Source organism: Pseudophryne corroboree, unplaced genomic scaffold (assembly GCF_028390025.1).
Source record: "Pseudophryne corroboree isolate aPseCor3 unplaced genomic scaffold, aPseCor3.hap2 scaffold_129, whole genome shotgun sequence".
Lineage (NCBI taxonomy): Eukaryota > Metazoa > Chordata > Amphibia > Anura > Myobatrachidae > Pseudophryne > Pseudophryne corroboree.
This window is the reverse complement of record NW_026967915.1, coordinates 72,508-95,955: the sequence shown is the minus strand read 5'-3', so window position 1 is coordinate 95,955 and position 23,448 is coordinate 72,508. Positions and strand designations below refer to the sequence as shown.

At 35.1% G+C, this 23,448-nt stretch overlaps 4 non-coding genes across 4 annotated transcripts; all 4 read left to right on the top strand.

The window, feature by feature from the left end:
* Positions 1–13,141: 13,141 nt before the first annotated feature.
* On the top strand, positions 13,142–13,214 carry TRNAR-CCU (transfer RNA arginine (anticodon CCU)). The gene has a single exon. It is a non-coding gene; the product is annotated as a tRNA-Arg (tRNA).
* A 3,777-nt stretch (positions 13,215–16,991) lies between these two features.
* Positions 16,992–17,064, top strand: TRNAR-CCU (transfer RNA arginine (anticodon CCU)). The gene has a single exon. It is a non-coding gene; the product is annotated as a tRNA-Arg (tRNA).
* A 2,515-nt stretch (positions 17,065–19,579) lies between these two features.
* Positions 19,580–19,652, top strand: TRNAR-CCU (transfer RNA arginine (anticodon CCU)). Its single transcript has one exon. It is a non-coding gene; the product is annotated as a tRNA-Arg (tRNA).
* A 2,743-nt stretch (positions 19,653–22,395) lies between these two features.
* Positions 22,396–22,468, top strand: TRNAR-CCU (transfer RNA arginine (anticodon CCU)). Its single transcript has one exon. It is a non-coding gene; the product is annotated as a tRNA-Arg (tRNA).
* The last annotated feature ends 980 nt before the right edge of the window (positions 22,469–23,448 follow it).

Genomic DNA, 23,448 nt, shown 5'->3' with positions numbered 1-23,448 from the left:
ATTCATCACCAAAAATGATTTTCTTTTTAAATTCTTATGACTGTACTGATTATATTGAATAAAATCCACATCTAGCATAACCGTTTTATGCTGCTAAGTGCTCCAGTGGTGCAATTGGTCAGCGTGTGGTACTTATAAGACAGTATCTGTTGAGCAATGTCAAGATTGTGAATTCAAGCCTCACCTGGAGCAGCTTTGTTTACAGTTTTTTTTCCTTTTTCTTATGTCATTAGTCATTGATTATAATCTTCTACCTTAATATTTATTATGATATTACAAAGGATGGAAGAAAGAAAGAAAGAATGAAAGAAAGAAAGAAAGAAAGAAAGAAAGAAAGAAAGAAAGAAAGAAAGAAAGAAAGAAAAAACACAAACATGATTGTGAATTTAAGTTGTCAGCACACATATGCTTTGGTTCAAATGCATTGCATATCTTCCTTCAGTCAGCCAACAAAACAACAATGGAAAAGATTAACATACTGTTGGTAAAGCAGTTGCATCAAAATGATTTTTTGCACTATAGTATGATAATCCATACTGGCAGCTCTGGATAGTACCATCACATTTCATGCTGGACTTGGTAATGCAAAGAACACAGTAAACAGCTTAACTTTTTCATAAAATAAATAATTGACTATTAAAAACCTACCAGTCTTGAATGAAAAAGTCAGTAAGCCCCAGTGGCATAATGGATAAGGCACTGGCCTCCTAAGCCAGGGATTGTGGGTTCAATGTCCCATCTGGGGTGGTACTCATTAAAGCAGCTGTGTCGTCACTAGAGTTGATATTTTATCCTTGCTTCAACTGTACAACAGTCTTGTAGTGTTTAGATTGCAAAAACATGACCACAGAAGCTAAAAATGACATTTATTATAACATTGTTGTGGTTTTTTTTTTTTTTCCATCACTGTGGAAAGCTTATTCAAGTGCCATCTGGCATGCATGTTCCTTTGTTGCTCATCATTCATCACCAAAAATGATTTTCTTTTTAAATTCTTATGACTGTACTGATTGTATTGAATAAAATCCATATCTAGCATAACCATTTTATGCTGCTAAGTGCTCCAGTGGTGCAATTGGTCAGCGCGTGGTACTTGTAAGACAGTATCTGTTGAGCAATGTCAAAGTTGTGAATTCAAGCCTCACCTGGAGCAGCTTTGTTTACAGTTTTTTTTCCTTTTTCTTATGTCCTTAGTCATTGATTATAATCTTCTACCTTAATATTTAATATGATATTACAAAGGATGGAAGGAAGGAAGAAAGAAAGAAAGAAAGAAAGAAAGAAAGAAAGAAAGAAAGAAAGAAAGAATGAAAAAAAACACAAACATGATTGTGAATTTAAGTTGTCAGCACACATCTGCTTTGGTTCAAATGCACTGCATATCTTCCTTCAGTCAGCCAACAAAACAGCAATTGAAACGTTTAACACACTGTTGGTAAAGCAGTTGCATCAAATAGATTTTTTGCAATATAGCATGATAATCCATACTGACAGCTCTGGATAGTACCAGCACATTTCTTGCTGGACTTGGTAATGCAAAGAACACAGTAACCAGCTTCACTCTTTCTCAAAAATAAATAATTGACTATTAAAAACCTATCAGTCTTAAATGAGAAAGTCAGTAAGCCCCAGTGGCCTAATGTATAAGGCACTGGCCACCTAAACCAGGGATTGTGGGTTCAAGTCCTAACTGAGGTGGAACTCATTAAAGCAGCTGTGTCGTCACTAGAGTTGATATTTTATCCTTGCTTCAACTGTACAACAGTCTTGTAGTGTTTAGATTGCAAAAACATGACCACAGAAGCTAAAAATGACATTTATTATAACATTGTTGTGGGTTTTTTTTTACTTTTCTATCACTGTGGAAAGCTTATTCAAGTGCCATCTGGCATGCATGATCCTTTGTTGCTCATCATTCATCGCCAAAAATGATTTTCTTTTTAAATTCTTATGACTGTACTAATTGTATTGAATAAAATCCACATCTAGCATAACCGTTTTATGCTGCTTAGTGCTCCAGTGGTGCAATTGGTCAGCGCGTGGTACTTATAAGACAGTATCTGTTGAGCAATGTCAAGGTTGTGAATTCAAGCCTCACCTGGAGCAGCTTTGTTTACAGTTTTTTTTCCTTTTTCTTATGTCATTAGTCATTGATTATAATCTTCTACCTTAATATTTAATATGATATTACAAAGGATGGAAGAAAGAAAGAAAGAAAGAAAGAAAGAAAGAAAGAAAGAAAGAAAGAAAGAAAGAAAAAACACAAACATGATTGTAAATTTAAGTTGTCAGCACACATCTGATTTGGTTCAAATGCACTGCATATCTTCCTTCAGTCAGCCAACATAACAATAATGGAAAAGATTAACATACTGTTGGTAAAGCAGTTGCATCAAATTGATTTTTTGCACTATAGTATGATAATCCATACTGGCAGCTCTGGATAGTACCAGCACATTTCATGCTGGACTTGGTTATGCAAAGAACACAGTAAACAGCTTCACTTTTTCTCAAAAATAAATAATTGACTATTAAAAACCTATCAGTCTTGAGTGAAAAAGTCAGTAAGCCCCAGTGGCCTAATGGATAAGGCACTGGCCTCCTTAGCCAGGGATTGTGGCATCAAGTCCCATCTGGGGTGGAACTCATTAAAGCAGCTGTGTCGTCACTAGAGTTGATATTTTATCCTTGCTTCAACTGTACAACAGTCTTGTAGAGTTTAGATTGCAAAAACATGACCACAGAAGCTAAAAATGACATTTATTATAACATTGTTGTGGTTTTTTTTTTTTTTCCATCACTGTGGAAAGCTTATTCAAGTGCCATCTGGCATGCATGTTCCTTTGTTGCTCATCATTCATCACCAAAAATGATTTTCTTTTTAAATTCTTATGACTGTACTGATTGTATTGAATAAAATCCATATCTAGCATAACCATTTTATGCTGCTAAGTGCTCCAGTGGTGCAATTGGTCAGCGCGTGGTACTTGTAAGACAGTATCTGTTGAGCAATGTCAAAGTTGTGAATTCAAGCCTCACCTGGAGCAGCTTTGTTTACAGTTTTTTTTCCTTTTTCTTATGTCCTTAGTCATTGATTATAATCTTCTACCTTAATATTTAATATGATATTACAAAGGATGGAAGGAAGGAAGAAAGAAAGAAAGAAAGAAAGAAAGAAAGAAAGAAAGAAAGAAAGAAAGAAAGAAAGAAAGAAAGAAAGAAAGAAAGAATGAAAAAAAACACAAACATGATTGTGAATTTAAGTTGTCAGCACACATCTGCTTTGGTTCAAATGCACTGCATATCTTCCTTCAGTCAGCCAACAAAACAGCAATTGAAACGTTTAACACACTGTTGGTAAAGCAGTTGCATCAAATAGATTTTTTGCAATATAGCATGATAATCCATACTGACAGCTCTGGATAGTACCAGCACATTTCTTGCTGGACTTGGTAATGCAAAGAACACAGTAACCAGCTTCACTCTTTCTCAAAAATAAATAATTGACTATTAAAAACCTATCAGTCTTAAATGAGAAAGTCAGTAAGCCCCAGTGGCCTAATGTATAAGGCACTGGCCACCTAAACCAGGGATTGTGGGTTCAAGTCCTAACTGAGGTGGAACTCATTAAAGCAGCTGTGTCGTCACTAGAGTTGATATTTTATCCTTGCTTCAACTGTACAACAGTCTTGTAGTGTTTAGATTGCAAAAACATGACCACAGAAGCTAAAAATGACATTTATTATAACATTGTTGTGGTTTTTTTTTTACTTTTCTATCACTGTGGAAAGCTTATTCAAGTGCCATCTGGCATGCATGATCCTTTGTTGCTCATCATTCATCGCCAAAAATGATTTTCTTTTTAAATTCTTATGACTGTACTAATTGTATTGAATAAAATCCACATCTAGCATAACCGTTTTATGCTGCTTAGTGCTCCAGTGGTGCAATTGGTCAGCGCGTGGTACTTATAAGACAGTATCTGTTGAGCAATGTCAAGGTTGTGAATTCAAGCCTCACCTGGAGCAGCTTTGTTTACAGTTTTTTTTCCTTTTTCTTATGTCATTAGTCATTGATTATAATCTTCTATCTTAATATTTATTATGATATTACAAAGGATATAAGAAAGAAAGAAAGAATGAAAGAAAGAAAGAAAGAAAGAAAGAAAGAAAGAAAGAAAGAAAGAAAGAAAGAAAGAATAAGAAAGAAAGAATAAGAAAGAAAGAAAGAAAAAACACAAACATGATTGTGAATTTAAGTTGTCAGCACACATCTGCTTTGGTTCAAATGCACTGCATATCTTCCTTCAGTCAGCCAACAAAACAGCAATTGAAAAGATTAACACACTTTTGGTAAAGCAGTTGCACCAAATAGATTTTTTGCAATATAGCATGATAATCCATACTGACAGCTCTGGATAGTACCAGCACATTTCTTGCTGGACTTGGTAATGCAAAGAACACAGTAAACAGCTTCACTTTTTCTCAAAAATAAATAAATGACAATTAAAAACCTATCAGTCTTGAATGAGAAAATCAGTAAGCCCCAGTGGCCTAATGGATAAGGCACTGGCCTCCTAAACCAGGGATTGGGGGTTCAAGTCCCATCTGGGGTGGAACTCATTAAAGCAGCTGTGTTGTCACTAGAGTCTATATTTTATGCTTGCTTCAATTGTACAACAGTCTTGTAGTGTTTAGATTGCAAAAACATGACCATAGAAGCTAAAAATGACATTTATTGTAACATTGTTGTGGTTTTTTTTTTACTTTTCTATCACTGTGGACAGCTTATTCATGCGCCATCTGGCATGCATGATCCTTTGTTGCTCATCATTCATCACTAAAAATGATTTTCTTTTTAAATTCTTATGACTGTACTGATTGTATGGAATCAAATCCACATCTAGCATAACCGTTTCATGCTGCAAAGTGCTCCAGTGGTGCAATTGGTCAGAGCGTGGTACTTATAGGACAGTATCTGTAGAGCAATGTCAAGATTGTGAATTCAAGCCTCACCTGGAGCAGCTTTGTTTACAGTTTTTGTCCTTTTTCTTATGTCATTAGTCATTGATTATAATCTTCTACCTTAATATTTAATATGATATTACAAAGGATGGAATGAAGAAAGAAAGAAAGAAAGAAAGAAAGAAAGAAAGAAAGAAAGAAAGAAAGAAAGAAAGAAAAAACACAAACATGATTGTGAATTTAAGTTGTCAGCACACATCTGCTTTGGTTCAAATGCACTGCATATCTTCCTTCAGTCAGCCAACAAAACAGCAATTGAAAAGTTTAACACACTGTTGGTAAAGCAGTTGCATCAAATAGATTTTTTGCAATATAGCATGATAATCCATACTGACAGCTCTGGATAGTACCAGCACATTTCTTGCTGGACTTGGTAATGCAAAGAACACAGTAAACAGCTTCACTTTTTCTCAAAAATAAATAATTGACTATTAAAAACCTATCAGTCTTGAATGAGACAGTCGGTAAGCCCCAGTGGCCTAATGGGTAAGGCACTGGCCTCCTAAACCAGGGATTGAGGGTTCAAGTCCCATCTGGGGTGTAACTCATTAAAGCAGCTGTGTTGTCACTAGAGTTGATATTTTATCCTTGCTTCAACTGTACAACAGTCTTGTAGTGTTTAGATTGCAAAAACATGACCACAGAAGCTAAAAATGACATTTATTATAACAATGTTGTGTTTTTTTTTTACTTTTCTATCACTGTGGACAGCTTATTCAAGTGCCATCTGGCATGCATGTTCCTTTGTTGCTCATCATTCATCACCAAAAATGATTTTCTTTTTAAATTCTTATGACTGTACTGATTATATTGAATAAAATCCACATCTAGCATAACCGTTTTATGCTGCTAAGTGCTCCAGTGGTGCAATTGGTCAGCGTGTGGTACTTATAAGACAGTATCTGTTGAGCAATGTCAAGATTGTGAATTCAAGCCTCACCTGGAGCAGCTTTGTTTACAGTTTTTTTTCCTTTTTCTTATGTCATTAGTCATTGATTATAATCTTCTACCTTAATATTTATTATGATATTACAAAGGATGGAAGAAAGAAAGAAAGAATGAAAGAAAGAAAGAAAGAAAGAAAGAAAGAAAGAAAGAAAGAAAGAAAGAAAGAAAGAAAGAAAGAAAGAAAGAAAGAAAGAAAGAAAGAAAAAACACAAACATGATTGTGAATTTAAGTTGTCAGCACACATATGCTTTGGTTCAAATGCATTGCATATCTTCCTTCAGTCAGCCAACAAAACAACAATGGAAAAGATTAACATACTGTTGGTAAAGCAGTTGCATCAAAATGATTTTTTGCACTATAGTATGATAATCCATACTGGCAGCTCTGGATAGTACCATCACATTTCATGCTGGACTTGGTAATGCAAAGAACACAGTAAACAGCTTAACTTTTTCATAAAATAAATAATTGACTATTAAAAACCTACCAGTCTTGAATAAAAAAGTCAGTAAGCCCCAGTGGCATAATGGATAAGGCACTGGCCTCCTAAGCCAGGGATTGTGGGTTCAATGTCCCATCTGGGGTGGTACTCATTAAAGCAGCTGTGTCGTCACTAGAGTTGATATTTTATCCTTGCTTCAACTGTACAACAGTCATGTAGTGTTTAGATTGCAAAAACATGACCACAGAAGCTAAAAATGACATTTATTATAACATTGTTGTGGTTTTTTTTTTTTTTCCATCACTGTGGAAAGCTTATTCAAGTGCCATCTGGCATGCATGTTCCTTTGTTGCTCATCATTCATCACCAAAAATGATTTTCTTTTTAAATTCTTATGACTGTACTGATTGTATTGAATAAAATCCATATCTAGCATAACCATTTTATGCTGCTAAGTGCTCCAGTGGTGCAATTGGTCAGCGCGTGGTACTTGTAAGACAGTATCTGTTGAGCAATGTCAAAGTTGTGAATTCAAGCCTCACCTGGAGCAGCTTTGTTTACAGTTTTTTTTCCTTTTTCTTATGTCCTTAGTCATTGATTATAATCTTCTACCTTAATATTTAATATGATATTACAAAGGATGGAAGGAAGGAAGAAAGAAAGAAAGAAAGAAAGAAAGAAAGAAAGAAAGAAAGAAAGAAAGAATGAAAAAAAACACAAACATGATTGTGAATTTAAGTTGTCAGCACACATCTGCTTTGGTTCAAATGCACTGCATATCTTCCTTCAGTCAGCCAACAAAACAGCAATTGAAACGTTTAACACACTGTTGGTAAAGCAGTTGCATCAAATAGATTTTTTGCAATATAGCATGATAATCCATACTGACAGCTCTGGATAGTACCAGCACATTTCTTGCTGGACTTGGTAATGCAAAGAACACAGTAACCAGCTTCACTCTTTCTCAAAAATAAATAATTGACTATTAAAAACCTATCAGTCTTAAATGAGAAAGTCAGTAAGCCCCAGTGGCCTAATGTATAAGGCACTGGCCACCTAAACCAGGGATTGTGGGTTCAAGTCCTAACTGAGGTGGAACTCATTAAAGCAGCTGTGTCGTCACTAGAGTTGATATTTTATCCTTGCTTCAACTGTACAACAGTCTTGTAGTGTTTAGATTGCAAAAACATGACCACAGAAGCTAAAAATGACATTTATTATAACATTGTTGTGGGTTTTTTTTTACTTTTCTATCACTGTGGAAAGCTTATTCAAGTGCCATCTGGCATGCATGATCCTTTGTTGCTCATCATTCATCGCCAAAAATGATTTTCTTTTTAAATTCTTATGACTGTACTAATTGTATTGAATAAAATCCACATCTAGCATAACCGTTTTATGCTGCTTAGTGCTCCAGTGGTGCAATTGGTCAGCGCGTGGTACTTATAAGACAGTATCTGTTGAGCAATGTCAAGGTTGTGAATTCAAGCCTCACCTGGAGCAGCTTTGTTTACAGTTTTTTTTCCTTTTTCTTATGTCATTAGTCATTGATTATAATCTTCTACCTTAATATTTAATATGATATTACAAAGGATGGAAGAAAGAAAGAAAGAAAGAAAGAAAGAAAGAAAGAAAGAAAGAAAGAAAGAAAGAAAAAACACAAACATGATTGTAAATTTAAGTTGTCAGCACACATCTGATTTGGTTCAAATGCACTGCATATCTTCCTTCAGTCAGCCAACATAACAATAATGGAAAAGATTAACATACTGTTGGTAAAGCAGTTGCATCAAATTGATTTTTTGCACTATAGTATGATAATCCATACTGGCAGCTCTGGATAGTACCAGCACATTTCATGCTGGACTTGGTTATGCAAAGAACACAGTAAACAGCTTCACTTTTTCTCAAAAATAAATAATTGACTATTAAAAACCTATCAGTCTTGAGTGAAAAAGTCAGTAAGCCCCAGTGGCCTAATGGATAAGGCACTGGCCTCCTTAGCCAGGGATTGTGGCATCAAGTCCCATCTGGGGTGGAACTCATTAAAGCAGCTGTGTCGTCACTAGAGTTGATATTTTATCCTTGCTTCAACTGTACAACAGTCTTGTAGAGTTTAGATTGCAAAAACATGACCACAGAAGCTAAAAATGACATTTATTATAACATTGTTGTGGTTTTTTTTTTTTTTCCATCACTGTGGAAAGCTTATTCAAGTGCCATCTGGCATGCATGTTCCTTTGTTGCTCATCATTCATCACCAAAAATGATTTTCTTTTTAAATTCTTATGACTGTACTGATTGTATTGAATAAAATCCATATCTAGCATAACCATTTTATGCTGCTAAGTGCTCCAGTGGTGCAATTGGTCAGCGCGTGGTACTTGTAAGACAGTATCTGTTGAGCAATGTCAAAGTTGTGAATTCAAGCCTCACCTGGAGCAGCTTTGTTTACAGTTTTTTTTCCTTTTTCTTATGTCCTTAGTCATTGATTATAATCTTCTACCTTAATATTTAATATGATATTACAAAGGATGGAAGGAAGGAAGAAAGAAAGAAAGAAAGAAAGAAAGAAAGAAAGAAAGAAAGAAAGAAAGAAAGAATGAAAAAAAACACAAACATGATTGTGAATTTAAGTTGTCAGCACACATCTGCTTTGGTTCAAATGCACTGCATATCTTCCTTCAGTCAGCCAACAAAACAGCAATTGAAACGTTTAACACACTGTTGGTAAAGCAGTTGCATCAAATAGATTTTTTGCAATATAGCATGATAATCCATACTGACAGCTCTGGATAGTACCAGCACATTTCTTGCTGGACTTGGTAATGCAAAGAACACAGTAACCAGCTTCACTCTTTCTCAAAAATAAATAATTGACTATTAAAAACCTATCAGTCTTAAATGAGAAAGTCAGTAAGCCCCAGTGGCCTAATGTATAAGGCACTGGCCACCTAAACCAGGGATTGTGGGTTCAAGTCCTAACTGAGGTGGAACTCATTAAAGCAGCTGTGTCGTCACTAGAGTTGATATTTTATCCTTGCTTCAACTGTACAACAGTCTTGTAGTGTTTAGATTGCAAAAACATGACCACAGAAGCTAAAAATGACATTTATTATAACATTGTTGTGGGTTTTTTTTTACTTTTCTATCACTGTGGAAAGCTTATTCAAGTGCCATCTGGCATGCATGATCCTTTGTTGCTCATCATTCATCGCCAAAAATGATTTTCTTTTTAAATTCTTATGACTGTACTAATTGTATTGAATAAAATCCACATCTAGCATAACCGTTTTATGCTGCTTAGTGCTCCAGTGGTGCAATTGGTCAGCGCGTGGTACTTATAAGACAGTATCTGTTGAGCAATGTCAAGGTTGTGAATTCAAGCCTCACCTGGAGCAGCTTTGTTTACAGTTTTTTTTCCTTTTTCTTATGTCATTAGTCATTGATTATAATCTTCTACCTTAATATTTAATATGATATTACAAAGGATGGAAGAAAGAAAGAAAGAAAGAAAGAAAGAAAGAAAGAAAGAAAGAAAGAAAGAAAAAACACAAACATGATTGTAAATTTAAGTTGTCAGCACACATCTGATTTGGTTCAAATGCACTGCATATCTTCCTTCAGTCAGCCAACATAACAATAATGGAAAAGATTAACATACTGTTGGTAAAGCAGTTGCATCAAATTGATTTTTTGCACTATAGTATGATAATCCATACTGGCAGCTCTGGATAGTACCAGCACATTTCATGCTGGACTTGGTTATGCAAAGAACACAGTAAACAGCTTCACTTTTTCTCAAAAATAAATAATTGACTATTAAAAACCTATCAGTCTTGAGTGAAAAAGTCAGTAAGCCCCAGTGGCCTAATGGATAAGGCACTGGCCTCCTTAGCCAGGGATTGTGGCATCAAGTCCCATCTGGGGTGGAACTCATTAAAGCAGCTGTGTCGTCACTAGAGTTGATATTTTATCCTTGCTTCAACTGTACAACAGTCTTGTAGAGTTTAGATTGCAAAAACATGACCACAGAAGCTAAAAATGACATTTATTATAACATTGTTGTGTTTTTTTTTTTTACTTTTCTATCACTGTGAAAAGCTTATTCAAGTGCCATCTGGCATGCATGTTCCTTTGTTGCTCATCATTCATCACCAAAAATGATTTTCTTTTTAAATTCTTATGACTGTACTGATTATATTGAATAAAATCCACATCTAGCATAACCGTTTTATGCTGCTAAGTGCTCCAGTGGTGCAATTGGACAGCGCGTGGTACTTATAAGACAGTATCTGTTGAGCAATGTCAAGATTGTGAATTCAAGCCTCACCTGGAGCAGCTTTGTTTACAGTTTTTTTTTCCTTTTTCTTATGTCATTAGTCATTGATTATAATCTTCTACCTTAATATTTAATATGATATTACAAAGGATGGAAGAAAGAAAGAAAGAAAGAAAGAAAGAAAGAAAGAAAGAAAGAAAGAAAGAAAGAAAGAAAGAAAGAAAGAAAGAAAAAACACAAACATGATTGTGAATTTAAGTTGTCAGCACACATCTGCTTTGGTACAAATGCACTGCATATCTTCCTTCAGTCAGCCAACAAAACAGCAATTGAAAAGATTAACACACTTTTGGTAAAGCAGTTGCACCAAATAGATTTTTTGCAATATAGCATGATAATCCATACTGACAGCTCTGGATAGTACCAGCACATTTCTTGCTGGACTTGGTAATGCAAAGAACACAGTAAACAGCTTCACTTTTTCTCAAAAATAAATAATTGACAATTAAAAACCTATCAGTCTTGAATGAGAAAATCAGTAAGCCCCAGTGGCCTAATGGATAAGGCACTGGCATCCTAAACCAGGGATTGGGGGTTCAAGTCCCATCTGGGGTGGAACTCATTAAAGCAGCTGTGTTGTCACTAGAGTCTATATTTTATGCTTGCTTCAACTTTACAACAGTCTTGTAGTGTTTAGATTGCAAAAACATGACCATAGAAGCTAAAAATGACATTTATTATAACATTGTTGTGGTTTTTTTTTTACTTTTCTATCACTGTGGACAGCTTTTTCATGCGCCATCTGGCATGCATGATCCTTTGTTGCTCATCATTCATCACTAAAAATGATTTTCTTTTTAAATTCTTATGACTGTACTGATTGTATGGAATCAAATCAACATCTAGCATAACCGTTTCATGCTGCAAAGTGCTCCAGTGGTGCAATTGGTCAGAGCGTGGTACTTATAAGACAGTATCTGTTGAGCAATGTCAAGATTGTGAATTCAAGCCTCACCTGGAGCAGCTTTGTTTACAGTTTTTGTCCTTTTTCTTATGTCATTAGTCATTGATTATAATCTTCTACCTTAATATTTAATATGATATTACAAAGGAAGAAAGAAAGAAAGAAAGAAAGAAAGAAAGAAAGAAAGAAAGAAAGAAAGAAAGAAAGAAAGAAAGAAAAAACACAAACATGATTGTGAATTTAAGTTGTCAGCACACATCTGCTTTGGTTCAAATGCACTGCATATCTTCCTTCAGTCAGCCAACAAAACAGCAATTGAAAAGTTTAACACACTGTTGGTAAAGCAGTTGCATCAAATAGATTTTTTGCAATATAGCATGATAATCCATACTGACAGCTCTGGATAGTACCAGCACATTTCTTGCTGGACTTGGTAATGCAAAGAACACAGTAAACAGCTTCACTTTTTCTCAAAAATAAATAATTGACTATTAAAAACCTATCAGTCTTGAATGAGAAAGTCGGTAAGCCCCAGTGGCCTAATGGGTAAGGCACTGGCCTCCTAAACCAGGGATTGGGGGTTCAAGTCCCATCTGGGGTGTAACTCATTAAAGCAGCTGTGTTGTCACTAGAGTTGATATTTTATCCTTGCTTCAACTGTACAACAGTCTTGTAGTGTTTAGATTGCAAAAACATGACCACAGAAGCTAAAAATGACATTATTATAACAATGTTGTGTTTTTTTTTTACTTTTCTATCACTGTGGACAGCTTATTCAAGTGCCATCTGGCATGCATGTTCCTTTGTTGCTCATCATTCATCACCAAAAATGATTTTCTTTTTAAATTCTTATGACTGTACTGATTATATTGAATAAAATCCACATCTAGCATAACCGTTTTATGCTGCTAAGTGCTCCAGTGGTGCAATTGGTCAGCGTGTGGTACTTATAATACAGTATCTGTTGAGCAATGTCAAGATTGTGAATTCAAGCCTCACCTGGAGCAGCTTTGTTTACAGTTTTTTTTCCTTTTTCTTATGTCATTAGTTATTGATTATAATCTTCTACCTTAATATTTATTATGATATTACAAAGGATGGAAGAAAGAAAGAAAGAAAGAAAGAAAGAAAGAAAGAAAGAAAGAAAGAAAGAAAGAAAGAAAGAAAAAACAAACACAAACATGATTGTGAATTTAAGTTGTCAGCACACATCTGCTTTGGTTCAAATGCATTGCATATCTTCCTTCAGTCAGCCAACAAAACAACAATGGAAAAGATTAACATACTGTTGGTAAAGCCGTTGCATCAAAATGATTTTTTGCACTATAGTATGATAATCCATACTGGCAGCTCTGGATAGTACCATCACATTTCTTGCTGGACTTGGTAATGCAAAGAACACAGTAAACAGCTTCACTTTTTCATAAAATAAATAATTGACTATTAAAAACCTACCAGTCTTGAATGAAAAAGTCAGTAAGCCCCAGTGGCCTAATGGATAAGGCACTGGCCTCCTAAGCCAGGGATTGTGGGTTCAAGTCCCATCTGGGGTAGTACTCATTAAAGCAGCTGTGTCGTCACTAGAGTTGATATTTTATCCTTGCTTCAACTGTACAACAGTCTTGTAGTGTTTAGATTGCAAAAACATGACCACAGAAGCTAAAAATGACATTTATTATAACATTGTTGTGGTTTTTTTTTTTTTTCCTATCACTGTGGAAAGCTTATTCAAGTGCCATGTGGCATGCATGTTCCTATGTTGCTCATCATTCATCACCAAAAATGATTTTCTTTTTAAATTCTTATGACTGTACTGATTATATTGAATAAAATCCACATCTAGCATAACCGTTTTATGCTGCTAAGTGCTCCAGTGGTGCAATTGGTCAGCGCGTGGTACTTATAAGACAGTATCTGTTGAGCAATGTCAAGATTGTGAATTCAAGCCTCACCTGGAGCAGCTTTGTTTACAGTTTTTTTTTCCTTTTTCTTATGTCATTAGTCATTGATTATAATCTTCTACCTTAATATTTAATATGATATTACAAAGGATGGAAGGAAGGAAGAAAGAAAGAAAGAAAGAAAGAAAGAAAGAAAGAAAGAAAGAAAGAAAGAAAGAAAGAAAGAAAGAAAGTAAGAAAGAAAGAAAGAAAGAAAGAAAAAACACAAACATGATTGTGAATTTAAGTTGTCAGCACACATCTGCTTTGGTTCAAATGCACTGCATATCTTCCTTCAGTCAGCCAACAAAACAGCAATTGAAAAGATTAACACACTGTTGGTAAAGCAGTTGCATCAAATAGATTTTTTGCAATATAGCATGATAATCCATACTGACAGCTCTGGATAGTACCAGCACATTTCTTGCTGGACTTGGTAATGCAAAGAACACAGTAAACAGCTTCACTCTTTCTCAAAAATAAATAATTGACTATTAAAAACCTATCAGTCTTGAATGAGAAAGTCAGTAAGCCCCAGTGGCCTAATGGATAAAGCACTGGCCTCCTAAACCAGGGATTGTGGGTTCAAGTCCCAACTGGGGTGGAACTCATTAAAGCAGCTGTGTCGTCACTAGAGTTGATATCTTATCCTTGCTTCAACTGTACAACAGTCTTGTAGTGTTTAGATTGCAAAAACATGACCACAGAAGCTAAAAATGACATTTATTATAACATTGTTGTGGTTTTTTTTTTTTACATTTCTATCACTGTGGAAAGCTTATTCAAGTTCCATCTGGCATGCATGATCCTTTGTTGCTCATCATTCATCACCAAAAATGATTTTCTTTTTAAATTCTTATGACTGTACTGATTGTATTGAATAAAATCCACATCTAGCATAACCGTTTTATGCTGCTAAGTGCTCCAGTGGTGCTATTGGTCAGCGCGTGGTACTTATAAGACAGTATCTGTTGAGCAATGTCAAGGTTGTGAATTCAAGCCTCACCTGGAGCAGCTTTGTTTACAGTTTTTTTTCCTTTTTCTTATTACATTAGTCATTGATTATAATCTTCTACCTTAATATTTAATATGATATTACAAAGGATGGAAGGAAGAAAGAAAGAAAGAAAGAAAGAAAGAAAGAAAGAAAGAAAGAAAGAAAGAAAGAAAGAAAGAAAGAAAGAAAGAAAGAAAGAAAGAAAAAACACAAACATGATTGTGAATTTAAGTTGTCAGCACACATCTGCTTTGGTTCAAATGCACTGCATATCTTCCTTCAGTCAGCCAACAAAACAGCAATTGAAAAGATTAACACACTGTTGGTAAAGCAGTTGCATCAAATAGATTTTTTGCAATATAGCATGATAATCCATACTGACAGCTCTGGATAGTACTAGCACATTTCTTGCTGGACTTGGTAATGCAAAGAACACAGTAAACAGCTTCACTCTTTCTCAAAAATAAATAATTGACTATTAAAAACCTATCAGTCTTGAATGAGAAAGTCAGTAAGCCCCAGTGGCCTAATGGATAAGGCACTGACCTCCTAAACCATGGATTGTGGGTTCAAGTCCCATCTGGGGTGTAACTCATTAAAGCAGCTGTGTCGTCACTAGAGTTTATATTTTATCCTTGCTTCAACTGTACAACAGTCTTGTAGTGTTTAGATTGCAAAAACATGACCATAGAAGCTCAAAATTACATTTATTATAACATTGTTGTGGTTTTTTTTTTACTTTTCTATCACTGTGGAAAGCTTATTCATGTGCCATCTGGCATGCATGTTCCTTTGTTGCTCATCATTTATCACTAAAAATGATTTTCTTTTTAAATTCTTATGACTGTACTGATTGTATGGAATCAAATCCACATCTAGCATAACCGTTTCATGCTGCAAAGTGCTCCAGTGGTGCAATTGGTCAGAGCGTGGTACTTATAAGACAGTATCTGTTGAGCAATGTCAAGGTTGTGAATTCAAGCCTCACCTGGAGCAGCTTTGTTTACAGTTTTTGTCCTTTTTCTTATGTCATTAGTCATTGATTATAGTCTTCTACCTTAATATTTAATATGATATTACAAAGGATGAAAGAAAGAAAGAAAGAAAGAAAGAAAGAAAGAAAGAAAGAAAAAACACAAACATGATTGTGAATTTAAGTTGTCAGCACACATCTGCTTTGGTTCAAATGCACTGCTTATCTTCCTTCAGTCAGCCAACAAAACAGCAATTGAAAAGATTAACACACTGTTGGTAAAGCAGTTGCATCAAATAGATTTTTTGCAATATTGCATGATAATCCATACTGACAGCTCTGGATAGTACCAGCACATTTCTTGCTGGACTTGGTAATGCAAAGAACACAGTAACCAGCTTCACTCTTACTCAAAAATAAATAATTGACTATTAAAAACATATCAGTCTTGAATGAGATAGTCAGTAAGCCCCAGTGGCCTAATGGATAAGGCACTGGCCTTCTAAACCAGGGATTGTGGGTTCAAGTCCCAACTGGGGTGTAACTCATTAAAGCAGCTGTGTCGTCACTAGAGTTGATATTTTATCCTTGCTTCAACTGTACAACAGTCTTGTAGTGTTTAGATTGCAAAAACATGACCACAGAAGCTAAAAATGACATTTATTATAACATTGTTGTGGGTTTTTTTTTACTTTTCTATCACTGTGGAAACCTTATTCAAGTGCCATCTGGCATGCATGATCCTTTGTTGCTCATCATTCATCACCTAAAAATGATTTTCTTTTTAAATTCTTATGACTGTACTGATTGTATTTAATAAAATCCATATCTAGCATAACCATTTTATGCTGCTAAGTGCTCCAGTGGTGCAATTGGTCAGCGCGTGGTACTTGTAAGACAGTATCTGTTGAGCAATGTCAAGGTTGTGAATTCAAGCCTCACCTGGAGCAGCTTTGTTTACAGTTTTTTTTCCTTTTTCTTATGTCATTAGTCATTGATTATAATCTTCTACCTTAATATTTAATATGATATTACAAAGGATGGAAGAAAGAAAGAAAGAAAGAAAGAAAGAAAGAAAGAAAGAAAGAAAGAAAGAAAGAAAGAAAGAAAAAACACAAACATGATTGTGAATTTAAGTTGTCAGCACACATCTGCTTTGGTTCAAATGCACTGCATATCTTCCTTCAGTCAGCCAACAAAACAGCAATTGAAAAGATTAACACACTGTTGGTAAAGCAGTTGCATCAAATAGATTTTTTGCAATATAGCATGATAATCCATACTGACAGCTATGGATTGTACCAGCACATTTCTTGCTGGACTTGGTAATGCAAAGAACACAGTAAACAGCTTCACTTTTTCTCAAAAATAAATAATTGACTATTAAAAACCTATCAGTCTTGAATGAGAAAGTCAGTAAGCCCCAGTGGCCTAATGGATAAGGCACTGGCCTCCTAAGCCAGGGATTGTGGGTTCAAGTCCCATCTGGGGTGGAACTCATTAAAGCAACTGTGTCGTCACTAGAGTTGATATTTTATCCTTGCTTCAACTGTACAACAGTCTTGTAGTGTTTAGATTGCAAAAACATGACCACAGAAGCTAAAAATGACATTTATTATAACAATGTTGTGTTTTTTTTTTACTTTTCTATCACTGTGGACAGCTTATTCAAGTGCCATCTGGCATGCATGTTCCTTTGTTGCTCATCATTCATCACCAAAAATGATTTTCTTTTTAAATTCTTATGACTGTACTGATTATATTGAATAAAATCCACATCTAGCATAACCGTTTTATGCTTCTAAGTGCTCCAGTGGTGCAATTGGTCAGCGTGTGGTACTTATAAGACAGTATCTGTTGAGCAATGTCAAGATTGTGAATTCAAGCCTCACCTGGAGCAGCTTTGTTTACAGTTTTTTTTTCCTTTTTCTTATATCATTAGTCATTGATTATAATCTTCTACCTTAATATTTATTATGATATTACAAAGGATGGAAGAAAGAAAGAAAGAAAGAAAGAAAGAAAGAAAGAAAGAAAGAAAGAAAGAAAGAAAGAAAGAAAGAAAGAATAAGAAAGAAAGAAAGAAAGAAAAAACACAAACATGATTGTGAATTTAAGTTGTCAGCACACATCTGCTTTGGTTCAAATGCACTGCATATCTTCCTTCAGTCAGCCAACAAAACAACAATGGAAAAGATTAACATACTGTTGGTAAAGCAGTTGCATCAAAATGATTTTTTGCACTATAGTATGATAATCCATACTGGCAGCTCTGGATAGTACCATCACATTTCTTGCTGGACTTGGTAATGCAAAGAACACAGTAAACAGCTTCACTTTTTCATAAAATAAATAATTGACTATTAAAAACCTACCAGTCTTGAATGAGAAAATCAGTAAACCCCAGTGACCTAATGGATAAGGCACTGGCCTCCTAAACCAGGGATTGGGGGTTGAAGTCCCATCTGGGGTGGAACTCATTAAAGCAGCTGTGTTGTCACTAGAGTCTATATTTTATGCTTGCTTCAACTTTACAACAGTCTTGTAGTGTTTAGATTGCAAAAACATGACCATAGAAGCTAAAAATGACATTTATTATAACATTGTTGTGGTTTTTTTTTTACTTTTCTATCACTGTGGACAGCTTATTCATGCGCCATCTGGCATGCATGATCCTTTGTTGCTCATCATTCATCACTAAAAATGATTTTCTTTTTAAATTCTTATGACTGTACTGATTGTATGGAATCAAATCCACATCTAGCATAACCGTTTCATGCTGCAAAGTGCTCCAGTGGTGCAATTGGTCAGAGCGTGGTACTTATAAGACAGTATCTGTTGAGCAATGTCAAGATTGTGAATTCAAGCCTCACCTGGAGCAGCTTTGTTTACAGTTTTTGTCCTTTTTCTTATGTCATTAGTCATTGATTATAATCTTCTACCTTAATATTTAATACGATATTACAAAGGATGGAATGAAGAAAGAAAGAAAGAAAGAAAGAAAGAAAGAAAGAAAGAAAGAAAGAAAGAAAGAAAGAAAGAAAGAAAGAAAGAAAGAAAGAAAGAAAGAAAAAACACAAACATGATTGTGAATTTAAGTTGTCAGCACACATCTGCTTTGGTTCAAATGCACTGCATATCTTCCATCAGTCAGCCAACAAAACAGAAATTGAAAAGTTTAACACACTGTTGGTAAAGCAGTTGCATCAAATAGATTTTTTGCAATATAGCATGATAATCCATACTGACAGCTCTGGATAGTACCAGCACATTTCTTGCTGGACTTGGTAATGCAAAGAACACAGTAAACAGCTTCACTTTTTCTCAAAAAAATAATTGACTATTAAAAACTTATCAGTCTTGAATGAGAAAGTCGGTAAGCCCCAGTGGCCTAATGGGTAAGGCACTGGCCTCCTAAACCAGGGATTGGGGGTTCAAGTCCCATCTGGGGTGTAACTCATTAAAGCAGCTGTGTTGTCACTAGAGTTGATATTTTATCCTTGCTTCAACTGTACAACAGTCTTGAAGTGTTTAGATTTCAAAAACATGACCACAGAAGCTAAAAATGACATTTATTATAACAATGTTGTGTTTTTTTTTCCTTTTTCTTATGTCATTAGTCATTGATTATAATCTTCTACCTTAATATTTAATATGATATTACAAAGGATGGAAGAAAGAAAGAAAGAAAGAAAAAACAAACACAAACATGATTGTGAATTTAAGTTGTCAGCACACATCTGCTTTGGTTCAAATGCATTGCATATCTTCCTTCAGTCAGCCAACAAAACAACAATGGAAAAGATTAACATACTGTTGGTAAAGCCGTTGCATCAAAATGATTTTTTGCACTATAGTATGATAATCCATACTGGCAGCTCTGGATAGTACCATCACATTTCTTGCTGGACTTGTTAATGCAAAGAACACAGTAAACAGCTTCACTTTTTCATAAAATAAATAATTGACTATTAAAAACCTACCAGTCTTGAATGAAAAAGTCAGTAAGCCCCAGTGGCCTAATGGATAAGGCACTGGCCTCCTAAGCCAGGGATTGTGGGTTCAAGTCCCATCTGGGGTGGTACTCATTAAAACAGCTGTGTCGTCACTAGAGTTGATATTTGATCCTTGTTTCAACTGTACAACAGTCTAGTAGTGTTTAGATTGTAAAAACATGACCACAGAAGCTAAAAATGACATTTATTATAACATTGTTGTGGTTTTTTTTTTTCTATCACTGTGGAAAGCTTATTCAAGTGCCATCTGGCATGCATGTTCCTTTGTTGCTCATCATTCATCACCAAAAATGATTTTCTTTTTAAATTCTTATGACTGTACTGATTATATTGAATAAAATCCACATCTAGCATAACCGTTTTATGCTGCTAAGTGCTCCAGTGGTGCAATTGGTCAGCGCGTGGTACTTATAAGACAGTATCTGTTGAGCAATGTCAAGATTGTGAATTCAAGCCTCACCTGGAGCAGCTTTGTTTACAGTTTTTTTTTCCTTTTTCTTATGTCATTAGTCATTGATTATAATCTTCTACCTTAATATTTAATATGATATTACAAAGGATGGAAGAAAGAAAGAAAGAAAGAAAGAAAGAAAGAACAAACACAAACATGATTGTGAATTTAAGTTGTCAGCACACATCTGCTTTGGTTCAAATGCACTGCATATCTTCCTTCAGTCAGCCAACAAAACAGCAATTGAAAAGATTAACACACTTTTGGTAAAGCAGTTGCACCAAATAGATTTTTTGCAATATAGCATGATAATCCATACTGACAGCTCTGTATAGTACCAGCACATTTCTTGCTGGACTTGGTAATGCAAAGAACACAGTAAACAGCTTCACTTTTTCTCAAAAATAAATAATTGACAATTAAAAACCTATCAGTCTTGAATGAGAAAAACAGTAAACCCCAGTGGCCTAATGGATAAGGCACTGGCCTCCTAAACCAGGGATTGGGGGTTCAAGTCCTATCTGGGGTGGAACTCATTAAAGCAGCTGTGTTGTCACTAGAGTCTATATTTTATGCTTGCTTCAACTTTACAACAGTCTTGTAGTGTTTAGATTGCAAAAACATGACCATAGAAGCTAAAAATGACATTTATTATAACATTGTTGTGGGTTTTTTTTTACTTTTCTATCACTGTGGACAGCTTATTCATGCGCCATCTGGCATGCATGATCCTTTGTTGCTCATCATTCATCACTAAAAATGATTTTCTTTTTAAATTCTTATGACTGTACTGATTGTATGGAATCAAATCCACATCTAGCATAACCGTTTCATGCTGCAAAGTGCTCCAGTGGTGCAATTGGTCAGAGCGTGGTACTTATAAGACAGTATCTGTTGAGCAATGTCAAGATTGTGAATTCAAGCCTCACCTGGAGCAGCTTTGTTTACAGTTTTTGTCCTTTTTCTTATGTCATTAGTCATTGATTATAATCTTCTACCTTAATATTTAATATGATATTACAAAGGATGGAATGAAGAAAGAAAGAAAGAAAGAAAGAAAGAAAGAAAGAAAGAAAGAAAGAAAGAAAGAAAGAAAAAACACAAACATGATTGTGAATTTAAGTTGTCAGCACACATCTGCTTTGGTTCAAATGCACTGCATATCTTCCTTCAGTCAGCCAACAAAACAGAAATTGAAAAGTTTAACACACTGTTGGTAAAGCAGTTGCATCAAATAGATTTTTTGCAATATAGCATGATAATCCATACTGACAGCTCTGGATAGTACCAGCACATTTCTTGCTGGACTTGGTAATGCAAAGAACACAGTAAACAGCTTCACTTTTTCTCAAAAAAATAATTGACTATTAAAAACCTATCAGTCTTGAATGAGAAAGTCGGTAAGCCCCAGTGGCCTAATGGGTAAGGCACTGGCCTCCTAAACCAGGGATTGGGGGTTCAAGTCCCATCTGGGGTGTAACTCATTAAAGCAGTTGTGTTGTCACTAGAGTTGATATTTTATCCTTGCTTCAACTGTACAACAGTCTTGTAGTGTTTAGATTGCAAAAACATGACCACAGAAGCTAAAAATGACATTTATTATAACAATGTTGTGTTTTTTTTTTACTTTTCTATCACTGTGGACAGCTTATTCAAGTGCCATCTGGCATGCATGTTCCTTTGTTGCTCATCATTCATCACCAAAAATGATTTTCTCTTTAAATTCTTATGACTGTACTGATTATATTGAATAAAATCCACATCTAGCATAACCGTTTTATGCTGCTAAGTGCTCCAGTGGTGCAATTGGTCAGAGCGTGGTACTTATAAGACAGTATCTGTTGAGCAATGTCAAGATTGTGAATTCAAGTCTCACCTGGAGCAGCTTTGTTTACAGTTTTTTTTCCTTTTTCTTATGTCATTAGTTATTGATTATAATCTTCTACCTTAATATTTATTATGATATTACAAAGGATGGAAGAAAGAAAGAAAGAAAGAAAGAAAGAAAGAAAGAAAGAAAGAAAGAAAGAAAGAAAGAAAGAAAAAACAAACACAAACATGATTGTGAATTTAAGTTGTCAGCACACATCTGCTTTGGTTCAAATGCATTGCATATCTTCCTTCAGTCAGCCAACAAAACAACAATGGAAAAGATTAACATACTGTTGGTAAAGCCGTTGCATCAAAATGATTTTTTGCACTATAGTATGATAATCCATACTGGCAGCTCTGGATAGTACCATCACATTTCTTGCTGGACTTGGTAATGCAAAGAACACAGTAAACAGCTTCACTTTTTCATAAAATAAATAATTGACTATTAAAAACCTACCAGTCTTGAATGAAAAAGTCAGTAAGCCCCAGTGGCCTAATGGATAAGGCACTGGCCTCCTAAGCCAGGGATTGTGGGTTCAAGTCCCATCTGGGGTGGTACTCATTAAAGCAGCTGTGTCGTCACTAGAGTTGATATTTTATCCTTGCTTCAACTGTACAACAGTCTTGTAGTGTTTAGATTGCAAAAACATGACCACAGAAGCTAAAAATGACATTTATTATAACATTGTTGTGTTTTTTTTTTTTTTCTATCACTGTGGAAAGCTTATTCAAGTGCCATCTGGCATGCATGTTCCTTTGTTGCTCATCATTCATCACCAAAAATGATTTTCTTTTTAAATTCTTATGACTGTACTGATTATATTGAATAAAATCCACATCTAGCATAACCGTTTTATGCTGCTAAGTGCTCCAGTGGTGCAATTGGTCAGCGCGTGGTACTTATAAGACAGTATCTGTTGAGCAATGTCAAGATTGTGAATTCAAGCCTCACCTGGAGCAGCTTTGTTTACAGTTTTTTTTTCCTTTTTCTTATGTCATTAGTCATTGATTATAATCTTCTACCTTAATATTTAATATGATATTACAAAGGATAGAAGAAAGAAAGAAAGAAAGAAAGAAAGAAAGAAAGAAAGAAAGAAAGAAAGAAAGAAAGAAAGAAAGAACAAACACAAACATGATTGTGAATTTAAGTTGTCAGCACACATCTGCTTTGGTTCAAATGCACTGCATATCTTCCTTCAGTCAGCCAACAAAACAGCAATTGAAAAGATTAACACACTTTTGGTAAAGCAGTTGCACCAAATAGATTTTTTGCAATATAGCATGATAATCCATACTGACAGCTCTGGATAGTACCAGCACATTTCTTGCTGGACTTGGTAATGCAAAGAACACAGTAAACAGCTTCACTTTTTCTCAAAAATAAATAATTGACAATTAAAAACCTATCAGTCTTGAATGAGAAAAACAGTAAACCCCAGTGGCCTAATGGATAAGGCACTGGCCTCCTAAACCAGGGATTGGGGGTTCAAGTCCCATCTGGGGTGGAACTCATTAAAGCAGTTGTGTTGTCA